Source organism: Rhincodon typus, chromosome 44 (assembly GCF_021869965.1).
Source record: "Rhincodon typus isolate 14 chromosome 44, sRhiTyp1.1, whole genome shotgun sequence".
In the NCBI taxonomy this organism is placed as follows: Eukaryota; Metazoa; Chordata; class Chondrichthyes; order Orectolobiformes; family Rhincodontidae; genus Rhincodon; species Rhincodon typus.
This window is the reverse complement of record NC_063375.1, coordinates 3676566-3692300: the sequence shown is the minus strand read 5'-3', so window position 1 is coordinate 3692300 and position 15735 is coordinate 3676566.

Below are 15735 nucleotides of genomic sequence, written 5' to 3'. Positions count from 1 at the left end.
AATAGTTCTGAAGTGTCTGCTTATGAGCCGATTCGATAGCTCGATTCCTTGCTGATTTCGAACCCAACTTGATATTTCTGTCCCAATTACAGAATAAAGGTTTAAGTTGATTATCATTTTGTGCATTGTAAATTTGACTCTATATTTCGAGGAGGTGATCAGGTCTGTAGATGAGGGTAGGGCAATTGATACAGTTCATATGAATTTCAGCAAAGCGTTTGACAAGACATGAGAGATCGATAATGAAGGTAAACTACTTGGCATCCAGAGTAATTTAGCAATTTGGCTCCAAAATTAACTCAGTCATAGGAGGCAGAGTTTATTTGTGTAATAGGAAACTGATGTCAGTAGCATACAATAGGTCTCAGTGCTAGATTCCTGATTGTTTGTGTGTTGTGGGGTGGGGCAGCAGTGTTGGCACATTGGAGGAAGGGTGGAGGACAATGAAGTGGGGTGTTGGAGGATGATAAGTAAGTTTGTGGATGACACAAATGTTGACTAGATGGTTGACAGTTGGGAAAAATAGGGAGGTGATAGCTTAGTGGTATTATGGATGAACTGCTCAACCTGAGAACTTGGTAATGTTCTGTGACCCAACGTTGAACACTGCTACAGCAGATAGTGAAATTTGAATTCAATAAATATCTGGAATCAGGGGTTTAATGTTGATTATGATTGTATTATTGATTGTAGTGAAAGCCCATCAGGTTCACAAATGCCCTTTAGGGAAGGTAATCTGCCATCTTCATCTGTTCTGGTCTACATTGAATCCAGACCCAAAGTAATAGGGTTGACACTGAAATGCACTCTATGTAATTAGGACAAGTAATAAATGCTGGCCTTGAGGAACTTTCCACAGATCCCTGAGGGCGGCTGGACAGTATGATAGGGTACTCAAGAAAGCCGACGTGAAAAGTAACTTTAGCAGTGCAGACATAGATTAAAGTGCAGCGGATTCTGTTGGAGCTATACAGAACTTTGGTTGGACTACGGCTAGAGTATTTTGTGGAGCTCTGGTCATTGCACCATGGGAAGGATGTCATTGTATTGGAGGAAATGCAAAGGAAATTCACCAAATGTTGCTGGGGTGGAACTGTGCAAAGAGAGGCTGGACAAGCTCAGGCTGCTTTCTTTAGGGCAGGGATTGGACTGTTTAAGATTATGAGGGGTATGGAAAGGGCAGATAGAAAGTAGTTGTTCTCCTTCATCAAAGCATCAATAAAAGATCACTTCTTATTAAGTTGAAAGGCAGGAGGTTCAGAGGCAACATGACACCCAAAGGTTGATAAAGGACTGCACTGCACTGCCTGGAAGGAGTATTTGAGCTGGGAATCCTCAAAAACTTTTAAGAATTACCTGGATAAGAACTGAAATGTCATAATATTCAAAACTATGGACAAAATGCTGGGAAGTGGGACTAGTGCAGATTTAGTTTAATTTTCGAGGTACAAAATTAATGGATCGAAGGGTCTCTTCTGTCCAGTATGATGTCAGCATTCTGTGATTCTGAAGTCTCTGAATTAGCTTATTTTTATTACTTTGAATTTGTTTTGAGAAAATATTACTTTGTGTCAGTTCCAGCTGTTATTCTGAACAGTATCAGCTTCAGGTTCTGTATTAGAGCGCTCATTCACAGATAGAATTTATCAAATGAGTTGCAAAACTGAAGTAACAAGAAAAGCAGTGGTATAACAGTGTGCAGTAGAACAGCTCTCAAGGACCTCTACAACATGAGGTATTGAATGACTGAATAGCCTCAGCAAAATGAAGCTCATTACTGAAAAGAATATCAAAAGAAACTTAGATAGTGATGGGACTGACAGTGTGTGTGAAATAACGCAATTATTCTTGTTGGAAGGCAAATTGCAATTAACATTTGAGACACAATACGATCTGATTAATCTGGTCTTTGGCTTATTCAATTACAGATATAAACCTCAATTAGATCACATCATTAAAGTCAACCTGTGTTGCAATCTGGCTGTTCAAAATGATTAAACAAAATTAAGATACAATTACATTTTCCCAGTGGATATACCACACGATATAAAATAACGTCTCTGGAACTGTGTCAGCAACAGTTCCGAGAGAATTCTCCAATTCCGACAAGTTGCCAGCAGCAGGAAGGGAAAGGTTGTTTGTCAAGGTCAAAATGCCTCTTTCAAGGGAGATGGTCGCTAAAGTATGCTGCACTGTCCTTGCCATTGTTGTTCTTCCTGGTAAGGCTCGTACCAACTTATATTGTACAAATTTCTGCATTACATGAGACTTATTTCCAATCTATGACTGATTTTTTTTTTTCCATTTCGCAAGGCAATGAGTTTGTTGATGTGCTCTCTGAGCTGGCTTGTTCTCGTTCAGACGTTTCATCACCAAGCTAGATAAAATCATCAGTGAGGCCTCCGAAGAAGCGTTCATCAGAGGCTCCACTGATAATATCACCTAGATTATAGGTGATAATGCAGAGTGTCGGAATGTCTGAACGAGGACAAGCCAGTTCGGCGAACAAGTCACCAACCTCACCCACAACACAAGTTACAAATCTTTGCCAAAACTTTAAATGCCTGGTAATGCTGTCATCTCTTGCTGAGTTTAAAGTCAACAGTTGGTCGGTTCGGAGGCTCCTCAGTAATATTCAGCGCTGTCTGTTTATCTATACTATATAGAATGGGTTTGCAATAAGACCACTTTGATGAAGTTTAGCTGAGCATCGGCTCTAGCTTGTGTAGAAACTGTTTAGCAAGACCAATCTCTCTCTGTGCTAGTTCAAAACCTACTATCGGTCAGGTGGGTTTTGTAACAAACCACCTCTTAGTGACACCTCCTGTTTTCCATTCCTTGATGTAAGGGTATTTTGTTGGTGGATCTTGCTCAGGCACCTTCCTGAAGATGCGAGTCCAAATACAAGGTGGGCAATGGATGGGTCGAGCAGATCATTATCGAGTGATAAGGAAGGGTCAGCACGAATGGCTTCAACTTTCATCAGTGTTTTCGTCAGTCAGTGGATGTGAGGACAGATCACTGGAATTACATGAGTTCCAAATGCATGATATCAATGCGTTCAGTTAACATTTCCAAACTAACTCTGATGTGTAATTCGTCAACTGAGAAAATACATTCTATCTGTAGCTCACAGACACTCTGCAGTATCCAGTGATTTATTGGAACATTGCGTAATGTTGATCCAGATCTCCAGCAACCGCTCTGAGTGAAGGTATTATTGATCGTGGAATTATATTGAATGATGATCAGAACTCTCAGGCTGGACCCTCTGATTGCTGTGGAATCATGTTGCTGGAACGCTGTGTCATTGTAAAATTGTACTGAGTGCAGGAAAATGCTTGAATACGAACTTCTGAACCAGTATTAGTACTTTCCTGAGGGTATCCTTAAATGCAGCATTGTCGTCAGTATGTAGCATGAATGGGAGAATATTCATGACCTCAACTGCAAGAATTACTGGGAATATCTTTCACTGAAGAACTGTATTGCATGTGGATCAACTGCCTGAAAGGAACACATGGTTCCAATGGCAATGTGATTCAGTGAGCATCTTTCAATTAGAATTTTACAGAGTCTGGTTCCATAGTCAACGGGAAGCAATTAACTCCTGTGTGCAAGTGTTACTGGGAGCATCTCTGAAAGTAAAATTACATTAATGTTGATTACTAATTTATGGCAGTGGTTTTGTGCAACGAGGAGTATATCTAACTAGAGAACTTAACAGTTTTCGTTGAACTAATTTGATGGCACTGTCTGACTACCTTCATAACTGGGACGATATTTGACTTAACCATGCGATGATTCACTTACATTACATTTCTTATTTCTAATCTGTTCACTGATACAACTTTTAACATAGTTCGGAAATACTATGGATCACAGGTAGGAAAAGAATTGGTTGAATATATTTGGACCTAAGTTTACAAAGTGAAAGGTTCTATTTGGGTTAAATAGATGTGACTTTTTTGTATAAAGTGAAAATAACAGAACAACAGCGTTAATACAATCAATTGTACCATAGGCATATAATGTTTACTTCAATAATGGTTTGGGACTGATTAATGTTCCAGCAAGGTTACGCCATAAAAGGAGATGTGTTTTTCCTGAGAGTTGGCAACAGTCTAATGGTCATCACTAGACTGTTAAATCTAGATTTGTATTGATATCAATCTTCACTAGCTGCCTTGGTGGAGATCGAACCCAACTCTGAATTACTAGTCTCGTGATAAGACCATTAGGTCATCATCTTTCATAATCTTTGGCATAGCCAAAATCCAGAGAGTTAATCTCTGATCGAAGAATGGGTATAATGTTTGGGTCTCCCAGAACAAGATGCTGTAAAATCCTCATATATTCCATGGACAATGCTGGTTAAGGTTTGGGAATTTCTAGCCCCAGTGTGTACTATGAATCTGGGAAGAGAGTATCTGTTAGCAAGGAGAGGGCCTGGGAGCTTGGGTGTGTGAGTGAGGACATCAGGCAAGAAGCTTTGCGTAATCCCATGAAGTAATAGAGTAATAGAGTAATACAGCATGGAAACAGGCCCTTCGGCCCAAACTGGTCCATGCTGATCACAGTGCCTCTCAGCTAGTTCCAAGTGCCCGCATTTGGTCATATCCTTTTAAAACCTTGTCATCCAAATGTTTTTTAAATGTTGCTATTGTATCTGCCTGATTTTCAATACAGAATTTTGCAATAACCAAAGCAGCATAAATTCAGATTTTACTTGAATGGGGCTAATGCGCACAATCTTTAACATATGGGCAGAGTTCATGTCAGGTATTAAAATTCTTATGATTGTGGTGGGCATCCAACCTGGGACGTGGTGGTTGTTTTCATTGCTGAATACTTTCATGTTTCAGATTATCAGTATGTTCAATCCTGTACACGAGGGGAGGAGACTCAATGCCCTACCATTTGTTCATTCATATTGTGTGAGGCATCCATTTCTGGACACTGGAGTGATTCAATGTACTGTATTTCATACAGTGAGGATGTACAATTATGGAGGCAATTTAAGCTGTGGAGACTCCAAAATCGATTGCAGGAATGTTACATCATCTGTGTTATGTCCCATTCTTTATTTGATTGATCCCAGGCATTTTTGTGCGTATATTGTGATCTTATGGGAAACTCCAACCAGTCAGAGTAACATATAAAGCAAAAGAAATCAACTACTTCCTACCCCAAAAATACATGACCGTGTTTCTGAGAGTCACTTGCTGCTCATGTGATTCTCGATGTCATTGAAATGTGCAAGTGGTTCATTTGAATGTAGTAGCTGTAGTAATTCAGATCATATGAACAGAACACAAACCATCTTTGTACTAAAACCCATCAGACACACAGAATCATTGATCAGTAACTTCAAGTCTCATTTTTTTTCCTCTCGCTTGCAGTTAAACCAGCGGCGATTATATTCTTGTCTGGGAACAAGTGTGGTCTTTCGATATGCACCACTCACTATCTGGTAGACATGGCAGTGTCTGATCTATGTTCATTATATTTGTTGTCATACTTATTCGGTTTTCTTACTATTATTATCCATGGTGTTTCCTCGGCATCACTCCTATTTGCAGTGTGAACCAGGCTCTGAACGACATTGCAATTGGTTGTTCTGTCTGGTTCACTGTTGCTTTTTATTTTGATCGATTTGTTGCCGTTTGTTTTCATCAGATGTAAACTAAGTATTGCACAGAGCAAACTCTGAAGAGGGTTCTAGCAACAATCGGTATTTTCTTTTCTTTAAAGAACATTCCCAACTATTTTTGATTTGAACCCAGACAGGCCATCAATAATGTTACATGGCTCTGTTATACCAGTAACAGTTACATTACTGACCCTCTGTGGGTGAGTTTTAAATATACTGAATTATTCTTAACACCATTTCTCCCATTCATTTTGATTCTATGTATCAACATTCTTACTGTCAGACACATCTTTGAGGCCAATAAGGCGCGTAAGGGAGTGAGGGGTCGGACAAAAGCAGAGAATGACCCAGAGACAGAGAGCAGAAAGAAATCTGTGATTTTACTGTTTGCTATATCCGCGAGTTTCATACTTCTCTGGTTGGTGTATTTTTTATATGTATTTAATGTTGGTTATTACTTGTATGACTTTAATCTCTTTGATCAAATTGCATATATGCTGCGGAACCTAAGATGCTGCACTAATGCATTTATTTATGTTTTGACACAGAATAAGTTCAGAGACCACTTAAAGTGTGCCATGAAATATCCAGTTATTAAAATAATTCAAGTGATGAATAAATGCAAGTAACTGAGAACCAACATTAGATACAACAGACAATGGAACCACGAGTCCATGTGAGGAATGTACGAAAAGGAGAAGGAGGAGTAACAACATTATAACATTCCTTTTCTAATGGGCAAGGAATGACTCCATCTGGGGAACAAAAGAAGAAGGCAAGTGGCATAATGTTCTTTTGACAATGAGAAATAGTTAATAGAAAGCTGAACAACAAAAGCATAACAAAAAGAGGAAGTAGACATGCCCAAGAAAACAAAATGATCCCAAGCAATTAATTCACAGCGAGTGAACCATATACAAAAGTAATGACCTGGAGGAAATTTATCATCGTTTGCTGCAGGCGAGAGTGGGAAAAGTAATATCAGCCTCCTTTCCACTCTTCCTCAGTGAATTCTCTGATCCACAGACCTGGACAAAGGTTAAAAAAAATGAGAAGTTTCCTATTATAAAGATTAAATAAATACTACTAAAAACATCTGTGTCTTTTGACTGTATTTTCAGCAATACTGTGTCTGTTTCCATTGAGTTCACCCTGCTCTCATGGCTGATATAGTTTCCTTTATTCATCTTTTTCCGTGAATCAGCTGCTGTGTTGATGGGGAATCCAAGGTCCAAACAGAAGGGTCGGTGACAGATGGGATCAGAATGTGGTCAAATGTTGCAGACATCCCCAGTGCTTCCATGAAAAACTTTTGTGGCTCTCACTGACTCCATTGAGCTCAGTGGGAACTGGTTCTGAATGAAATCTGTATGCTTATGCCTTCATAATGAAGGGTGTGATAAATTCAAAAAGATATTTACAACATGAAGAATTGTTTCCTTCTGCTCCTAAATCTCTGCCTCAGTCATCATTTGTGAAACAGTCATTTATTTCATTATTACATCTGGACCCTTGTATTCTAGCACGATATCAGCTGAGCACTAGATTGTAAACTCCATATATTTACTTTGTCAAAATTACTTACTCTTGATTTGCATATCCCAACAAATCACAAGGTTTCCTGATCATCCAGTCACCGCCAGAACCAACACAGGCATATTGTCCTCCAAATTCTCAATTTTATATTCTCACTCGTGTATTCAAACTGATCCATGTTCATCCATTGATGTTTTTTTAACTGTTGCAAATCTTGTTTTATAATCTCTCTGTGAAAGTGTTCGATGTTTTTCTGTGCTGTAAATGTTACCAACTGCTGTGATGTTTGAAGAAATGAAATGGCAGATTAGAAAGCCAGAAAAATAATAAGGCTGACGATACGGAGCAATTTAAGACCCAGCAAAGGATAACCCAGAAAGTGATCAGGAAGTGAGACAATATGAATGCAGCCTTCCCTTGAAGCCAAGTTACCTCGTACATTCTGAGGCCATTTTCAAACTCGTTTGTCACCTCCCCAACAGCACTTGCAAATGTATTTGTGAGGATGTTCTTTCCTGCCAAGACGAAACATATCCATCTTGTAGAGTTCTAGCCTTCTCCACAGTTGATCCCAATGCCAGCGAAATTTGCTTCCTGCTATCTGAACCAGTTTTCCAGCCATATGTTCAATCATCCAATTATTCTGTTGCAATTCTCGCCAGCACATGGGACTGGCAGTTATTCTGAGATTACTGTGTTCCAGGTCCTGCTTTTCAATGTTGTTCCTAACTGCCTGAAAACTGATAATTGGACCACAACCACGCCTTCATTTCGAGGTCTTTGTCATCACCATGGAGCACTATCACTGTCTTCTGATCCTGCTCCAGTAGAATTTCCTGCCGCTGTTCTGTGATGACCTTGATCCTGGCAGCAAGGACATAGTTATAGCACGCTGAAAGTATGCATATAGCTGTAGAAACTACACCCTGTTCCCCTACCTAAAGAACCCACTACCAGTACTGCATGGCCAGTCTTCTTCCTACCTTCAGGAATTCATCCTTTGACCGTCAGGGAAGGATGGGCTCAGAAATCCCTTTTTCCTCAGCCCCAGTGTAGTCGTAGCTCCAGGATCAATGACAGCAGCAGTGGTTGAACCTGGCAGCTCAGTTCCAACAGAGCAGCAGCAAGAGCCTTTAATTGGAAGGAACTGCCCTGAGTCCCAGAGCAGCAGCACTGGGAGAAGGCACATCCAGGTGACCAGTCCTCCAGGTGGGTGGATCAATCCCCTATCACATCAATCGCCCAGTCCTCCGGGGGATTGATCAATCAATCAGGGGAAGAGTGGGGGTAAAGACAGAGGAGAGATATCGTGAGACCGAGGCAGAGAGGGGAGATAGCGTGTGAGAAATGAAGAGAAAGAGAGGCATGCAGAGTGGGAGAGAGCAGCACGAGGGGGGACCTTGATAGAGGGAGGGTGAGAGTGTATTTTATTCATTCACGGAATGAGGGCATCGCTGGCCAGTCTATCATTTATTGCCCATCCCTATGTGAGAGAGGGAGACAGCGAGAGTTTATGAGAGAGAAGGGGTGAGTGTTTGAGAGAGAATGTGAGAGACAGTGTGTGCGAGAGAAAGAGTGTGTGCTTGAGAGAGGGTGAGAGTGTGACAGTATGAGAGAAACGGGACAAGTGAGTGTGAGAGCAGGGATGACAGAATGTGAGAGAGAGGGGATGAGGGTGAATGAGAGAGAGATAGAGACTATAAGGGCGCGGAAGAGGATGAGAGTGTGTGAGAGGCACAGAGGGTGATAGTGCGAGAGAGAGAATGTCGGAGTGCTTGAGAGATAGAGAGCGTGAGAGAGGGGACAAGAGTGTGAGAGCACAGGAGAGCGCAAGACTAAGAGAATGTGTGTGAGAGAGAGCGTGTGTGTAAGGTTTTGTGTGATACAGAGAGGGTGTCAAGAGTATGAGAGAGAGTGCCAGAGTGTGTGTGAGAGAGAGAGGTAGAGTGTGAGCGCGGGACGGAGGGATAGTATGAGACAGAAAGAGGGTGAGTATTTGTATGAGAGAGAGGGTGAGAATGTTAGAAATGGTGAGAGAGTGTGTAAATCCAGCAGAACAAACCACACTATTCTCAGGAGAAGAGCCGAACTCCACTCCATGAGCCTAAGAGATGAACGAAGACTTTTCTTAGCAAAGCCGACCACTAAAGCCTGGAAGAGATCAGGAATGCACACTCCCCAACTCGAACCGCACAGCAGCCATGCTCCCCCATTGTACACAACAGCTTTAGAACCAGACAAAACACTGTCATCTGGTCTCACTTGGAAATTGTCTTTCATTATCCAGTGAAATCTTGGTTTGGATATAAACCTTCTTGGCAAACTTTCGAAGAGACTAGATTAAATCATACACCAAAGGCCCAGACTTCGAGGCAAAGAGATTTTATTCGCGATATCACAGAGAGTCAACGCTGACAAAAGGTCAGGTGCGAAGACTCGGACAAGCGCAAAAAAGAAGCAGAAATTATACAGTGTTACAAACAAGTTAAAACAAACTGCAATTGTACTGTGTTTTAGCAAGGCAAAGTTATTACTTAGGCAACCAGACACACATTAATTGAAGCGGAATGTGGTGAAGATAAGAGTGTACAGATGCAGCGGGACCTAGCTTTTTGCTATCTATCCTACATGACTTCTCAAACTAGGGAAAGGCAGTTTGCATTTACAGCAATATGTACTGTTTCATAAAGCTAAATTTTCCCTACTTCGTTCCCCTAGCCATGTATTATTTTAACTCATTATTACTCAGCCTAAATTAAACAGTCCCAACATGCAAGTATTCCACACTTCCCTCCTTTTTGATCTCCAGATTAACTTCACCAGTTTTCCTCTGTGAACGGAGTTTCGTACTCCAAGGGAAAAGTCCTCATGCCCAAGCATTCCTTCTCATCATAATCAGGACTGTTAGATATGCAACTGGTAAACATGGGAACAGGGTTTTGTCGCCCCTGGGGGAGGATGGTGCATATCAGGCGGGTCGCTAGAACGCATGCTACAATTATAACAAGGTTAATCCCACAGTGGATCAGGGTGCTTCACCAAGTCCCAAAAGGGCCACCATCCACACCCCGGGGGGTTGTAGTTGTGGAATTGATTCCCTATCGCTTTTATTTTGCTGACAGCTCACTGAACATAACCTGATAGGCGAGTAATATTTTCTACCCATCTGGGATATAGGTGCATCAATCCTGTACTTTAATTCTGCAAGTACCCCCTTTTTCGGCCAACGTAAAATCTACAGCCAGTCTATTCTGTAAGGCCACTGTTCGCACCACCCCAAGTTCAGCAGACAGCCGGGAAATGGCCTGGTTTGTTTCCTCTAGAGCATTGGTGGTTTCATTGGCCAATTTCTTTAGGCCTGAGGCCATGTTACTCAGTTCCCGGGCTGCTTTCCCCATACCGTAAATGGGGAAGGCTATCACGAAGTAACGCTCGGTCTCAGTTATAGGCTTCTTGCATCTTTCAATCCAGGGGTGCTGGTGTAAAGTGGGGAGGTGGCGCACATGGGGGACTATATATGCAAAATAGCAGGAACCCGTCCAGGAGGGGCACAACCAGGCGTAGGCTTTGTATCACATACAGAATATGTACCAGTAAAGGATTGTGATGGGTGATGAACTCTGGGTAACAATTCTGTTGAAAAGTGCCTAAATGGTTAGCTTTGGGAAAAGTAAGAAGGCTTTTGGAGCCCTGGGTAAGGAGACAGCCGTTAAGAGCCCATCTGGGAAGCTTGGGAATTTGCCCCGGGCTGGGAGGGGGAAAATAGAGACATTATAATATTCTCAGCAAAAGCTATTACCCACTTTTCTCGTATTGCTATTTTAGTGAGGCAAATTGGGGCCGTGTGGTTGTTTTCAGCAATTAGCGTTAAAAAAAGGTGACAGGGAGGAGATGTTACGATAATCCAGCTGGTGCTATCCTACAAAAGTGGTAAGAAGGTACCCCGCCGACATCCACTGTTGCCTGTGTGTGTCCGTGTAAACCATATAGCGACTAGCTTCAGTCTGCAAGCCGTCCCGATTCCTGGGTAGTGAGTTATTTTTTTTTTTAAAACCCACTCAGTCACTTTGGAGGCATTAAAAGGGATTGGTCGTAATGAGATTCCCCCTTTTGAATGAATCAGAATGTAGGCGCACACATCAGGAGGAGACATTTAAACACATCACATATTCATAGCTTAAAGACAGAAATGAGTTGTGTACAGGGGCTTGTTCGATGTAATCCGACGCGATACCCACACAAATAGTCCATGTACTATAAACACCAGGAACCTCATTGTTTGTCTCCCATGGGTGGACCTGTCACAGTGGTTCCGGTTTGCAAAGTGTCCCGTGAATCTAGTCCAGCTTGCCTTGCACTTTGACAGCTGTGCGAGTCGTCAGTAGTACTTGAGAGGGTCCTTTCCACCGAGGAGAAAAAGAGCATTTTTCGAGTGATTGGATATACATAAAATCATCAGGTTTAAATGGATGAGTATTCCCTTCCTTGGGCTTTGGGAGTGCCTCTAATACCTTTGCATGATTGGACTGAGCTGCCTCACTCAAGTCCTGTGCATACTGCAAGGTTTTCTCATCGACCCATATTATTACTATGTCGGCGCCGGTCATCGGGGGCTTGGTGCCGGTGGTCATGGGTCTTCCCATTAAAACTTCAAATGGGGTCAGGCCTGTCGTGCTATTAACTTGATTTCTCAGGGTGTATAGGATAATGGGTAAACCTTCAGACCACTTTAATCCAATATCCTGGCACACATTAGCCAGGGTATTCTTTTAAGTCCCATTGATCCTTTCTACCACTCCCGAGAACTGGCTGAAAGGGTATGTATACTTTCCATTCAAACCCCATAACCTGAGTCAGAGCCACTACCACATTTCCTGTAAAGTGCGTCCCTCTATTGCTATTTATCCTCACTGGTATTTCGAATCGTGGGATGATGACTTCCATTAGACATTTTACCACTATCCTGGCATCATCGTTTCTAGTTGCAGAAGCCTCTATCCACTTTAAAAACATATCCACTATCACCAATATGTATTTAAATCCTCGAGAGACCGGCATGTGCACAAAATCTATCTGCAGATTTCCAGAGAGTTCTGCTGGTACTGGCAAGTGGTCAAATCTGGCTGGGGTCTTTCCTGTATTATACTGTTGGCAAATACTAAAAGGTTCAGTTACCTGCTGAATAGCAGTCGTTATTCCTGACGCTAACCACTGCTGGGAAACTTAGGTGTAGCATGCCCCCTTTTCCTACATGCCCTTTTCCATGCGCCAGGCGGGCAAGTGCATGGAGGACCCCCTCCAGACAGACCACCCTGCCATCGGGGTGTCTCCATAGATTATCAGAATCCTGTGTACAACCACCCCGAACCTAGTTTACTTTTTCTTGTTCACTGGTCCTTTCCTGGGACTGTACTACAACCGCCAAATCAATGGCCTCGGGCAATTTTTGGCGTGCGAAAGAGGAAACAACCGTTGCTGCTTCATTTGTGGCAGCATTGCCTAGCGAGACTTCATCTTGCGCTTATGTGTGCACCTCGCACTTTATTGTGGCTAGCCTACTGGGGAGGAGTAAGTTACCTACCAGGGTAGCATGCTGGATGGGCTTACCAGAGGAGGGAATGAATCCTCGGCGCTGCCACAAGGTCCCAAAATCATGTGCCCCTCCGAATGCATACCACGAATCAATGTAGATATTAGCAGTCCGAGCCTCAGCGAGAATACAAGCGCGGGTGAGTGCGAACAGCTCAGCTGCTTGCGCGGAGGTACTAGGGGGCAGAGCGAAGGCTTCCAGTAATTCAAAAGGGGCGACGACTGCATACCCAGCCAGTGTGGCGGTGTCGTAAGGCCGGTAAGAGGAACCATCAGTGAAAAGCACCAAATCGGGATTGTCCAGGGGTGTGGATTGTAAGTCGGGACGGGGAGACGTGACAGAATCAACGACCTGCAGGCAGTCGTGCTCACTTTCGTCTGTCTCCCCACTGTCAGGGAGAAGGGTGGCAGGGTTTAACGAAGGTGCTGGCCGAAAGGAAATGTTCAGTTTGGACAACATCATGACCTCATACCCAGTCCGGCGGGCTGCAGTGAAATGTTGTGTCACCACTGAACTCAGAAGCAGCAGGGCAACATGAGGGGCCAAAACAATAGGATTCGATTTTTCCAAAATTACAGCAGTGGTGGCAACAGCTCGTAGACAACCAGACATTCCTCTAATAACGGGAGGCGACTGAGCTGAGTAGTATGCTACCGGTCGCTTAAGTCCGCCGTGCTCCTGGGTCAGATTGCCACTTGCAAACCCCTCCTTTTCGCTGACATAGAGGGCAAAGGGCTTGTTGTAATCAGGAATCCCCAGGGCAGGGGCTTGAGTCAGGGCTGTTTTGAGCTCCATTAAAGCTTGTTGTCTCTCTTCAGTCCAGTCTATTTCTGTCCGTTGCCCCCGCAATGTAGTCTGCTGCAGCACAGCATCCATTCGCCGATATTCAGGTATCTATTGTCTGCAATGGTTCACCATACCGAGAAAGGACAGCATTTCTTTTTGTGTCACGGGTCTGGGAGCCTTCAATACCGCCTCGACCCTCTCTGGTCCCAGTCAGCGCATGCCATTCTCGAGAACGAAGCCCAAGTACTGTACTCAGGGCTGGCACAATTGTAGTTTTGGAGCAGAGACCCAGTGTCCTCTATCGGCCAGATGACACAGCATCGCCACGGTGTCTCGTTGACAGGCATCACAATCGCGGGAGGCAATCAACAAATCATCGGCATATTGCAGTAGCGTACTATCGCCGGGCAATGATAGTTCAAGGAGGCCCGTTCGGACTGCGGAGGCATATATGGCCGGGCTCTCAGTGTAGCCTTGGGGAAGCCAGGTCCACGTATACTGTCTGGCACTGTAAGTAAATGCAAGGAATTCTTGGCTGTCCTCATGGAGAGGAATAGAAAAGAAGGCTGAGCAGAGTTCAATGACTGTGTGACAAGACGAATCCGGGGAGCAGGGAGGACAGAATCACATTGGTGTCAGGGACTATGGGGGGGCATGTGCATTACAATCTGATTGATTGCGCGTAGGTCCCGGACAAAGCGTCAGTCGTCCTTCCGTCCAGGTTTTGGGATAGGCAGTATGGGAGTGTTGCAGGGGCTATGGGTCGGGCGCAAAACGCCTTGAGCGAGTAGCACCTCGATGACCGGCCTTATCCCCTCCTCTGCCTCTCCTTTGACAAACGGTACTGTTTAATAGAGGGTAGCGGGGCCGAGGAGACCAGGCCAACATGGATTTTGTGCAGTGCCCACAGGGAGAAAGGGACAGTCTGCAGAAGGAATGTGAAAAACAAATCTACCAAGGCGGGTGGCTGAAATCAACAGAATGTCACTTCCCATTTCCCGGGCAGTATCCTAATACAGCCCGAGTGGGCCGAAGAGACGTCAATCAGTACAATCCCGAAAGCCTCAAGAGGTACCTCTGCGGTGTACAGTGGATTTTCCTCACCTAACCCCTTTACCTTAGGGCCAATCTGTTTAGGGCTCGCAGGGGGCTTTATGGCCAAGGTGACATGAAGGACTCACTCGAGATCCATTTCAAACAAGGAACCCTGGTTATCAATCAAATCAATCGCTGCTCCCAGTCCCAAACAGCTGAAATATATCTTTCCCCCAAAGCAAAGGGTATCAGACATAACCAAGAAAGTTATAGCTTTTCTAGCGTCGTTGTCGGACTCAGAATTTTTGGAAAATAATGCCGTGCAATGGGTCTTAGTGAGTAGTCTACTGGTGGAAATCAAATGATGTAAATAGCACAGACATTCATCACTCCTTTTTGCAAGAGCTGCAGGGAAGCGCACCAGCATTTTCTCAAGGGGGGTTTTTCCGTAGTTGCCATCAGTACAAAACAGCCGTTTCAGATTTTAAAGCTTCCAATTCTTTGAGCAGCATGCAATAGGCTTGTGGAACTGAATGTTTGGGCAATTCAAGAAATAGTCCCTGATCAGTGCAGTGAATCGTGACCCATAACTTGCAAAGCGCTTGGCGTCCTAGTAAGCTCACTGAGGAAATTTTGGCAATAACAAGGGTCTTGCGCACACTGTGATCTCCAATTTGTATAGGCATGGGATGGGACAGGGGCTGAACCCTAGAAATCTTTTCAGCAAATTTAAAGGCATACGCAGTATTAAGATCGAGGCAATTGAAAAGGGTTTTTATGGCTAGGGGTCCGTGCTGCTCAAGTGCCACACCTGCCGAGGATTCCCAAGCGCCTTTAAGTCTAGCAATGAAGTATGTTAACTGTTCACCCTTTTTCTGGATATATCTGGTCACGCCCCGAAATCACTAGCTGTCTGGCCCCGTTAATGATGGCCTGTTTGGCTCATGTCTGGAACCAAGTATCTCTGCTCTCGTTCCCTTGATCCTGATGGCCGTCGTCAGAGGCCCAATCAATGCTGCAGCCCGGAGGAACGGCAAACGAGTCTTTGACCCCGGGCGAGGAGGTCCCATATGCAACGTTTTGGTCCCATATGCAACTTTTAATAATAACAGCACGTCCCCAGGCAGTGGGTTAT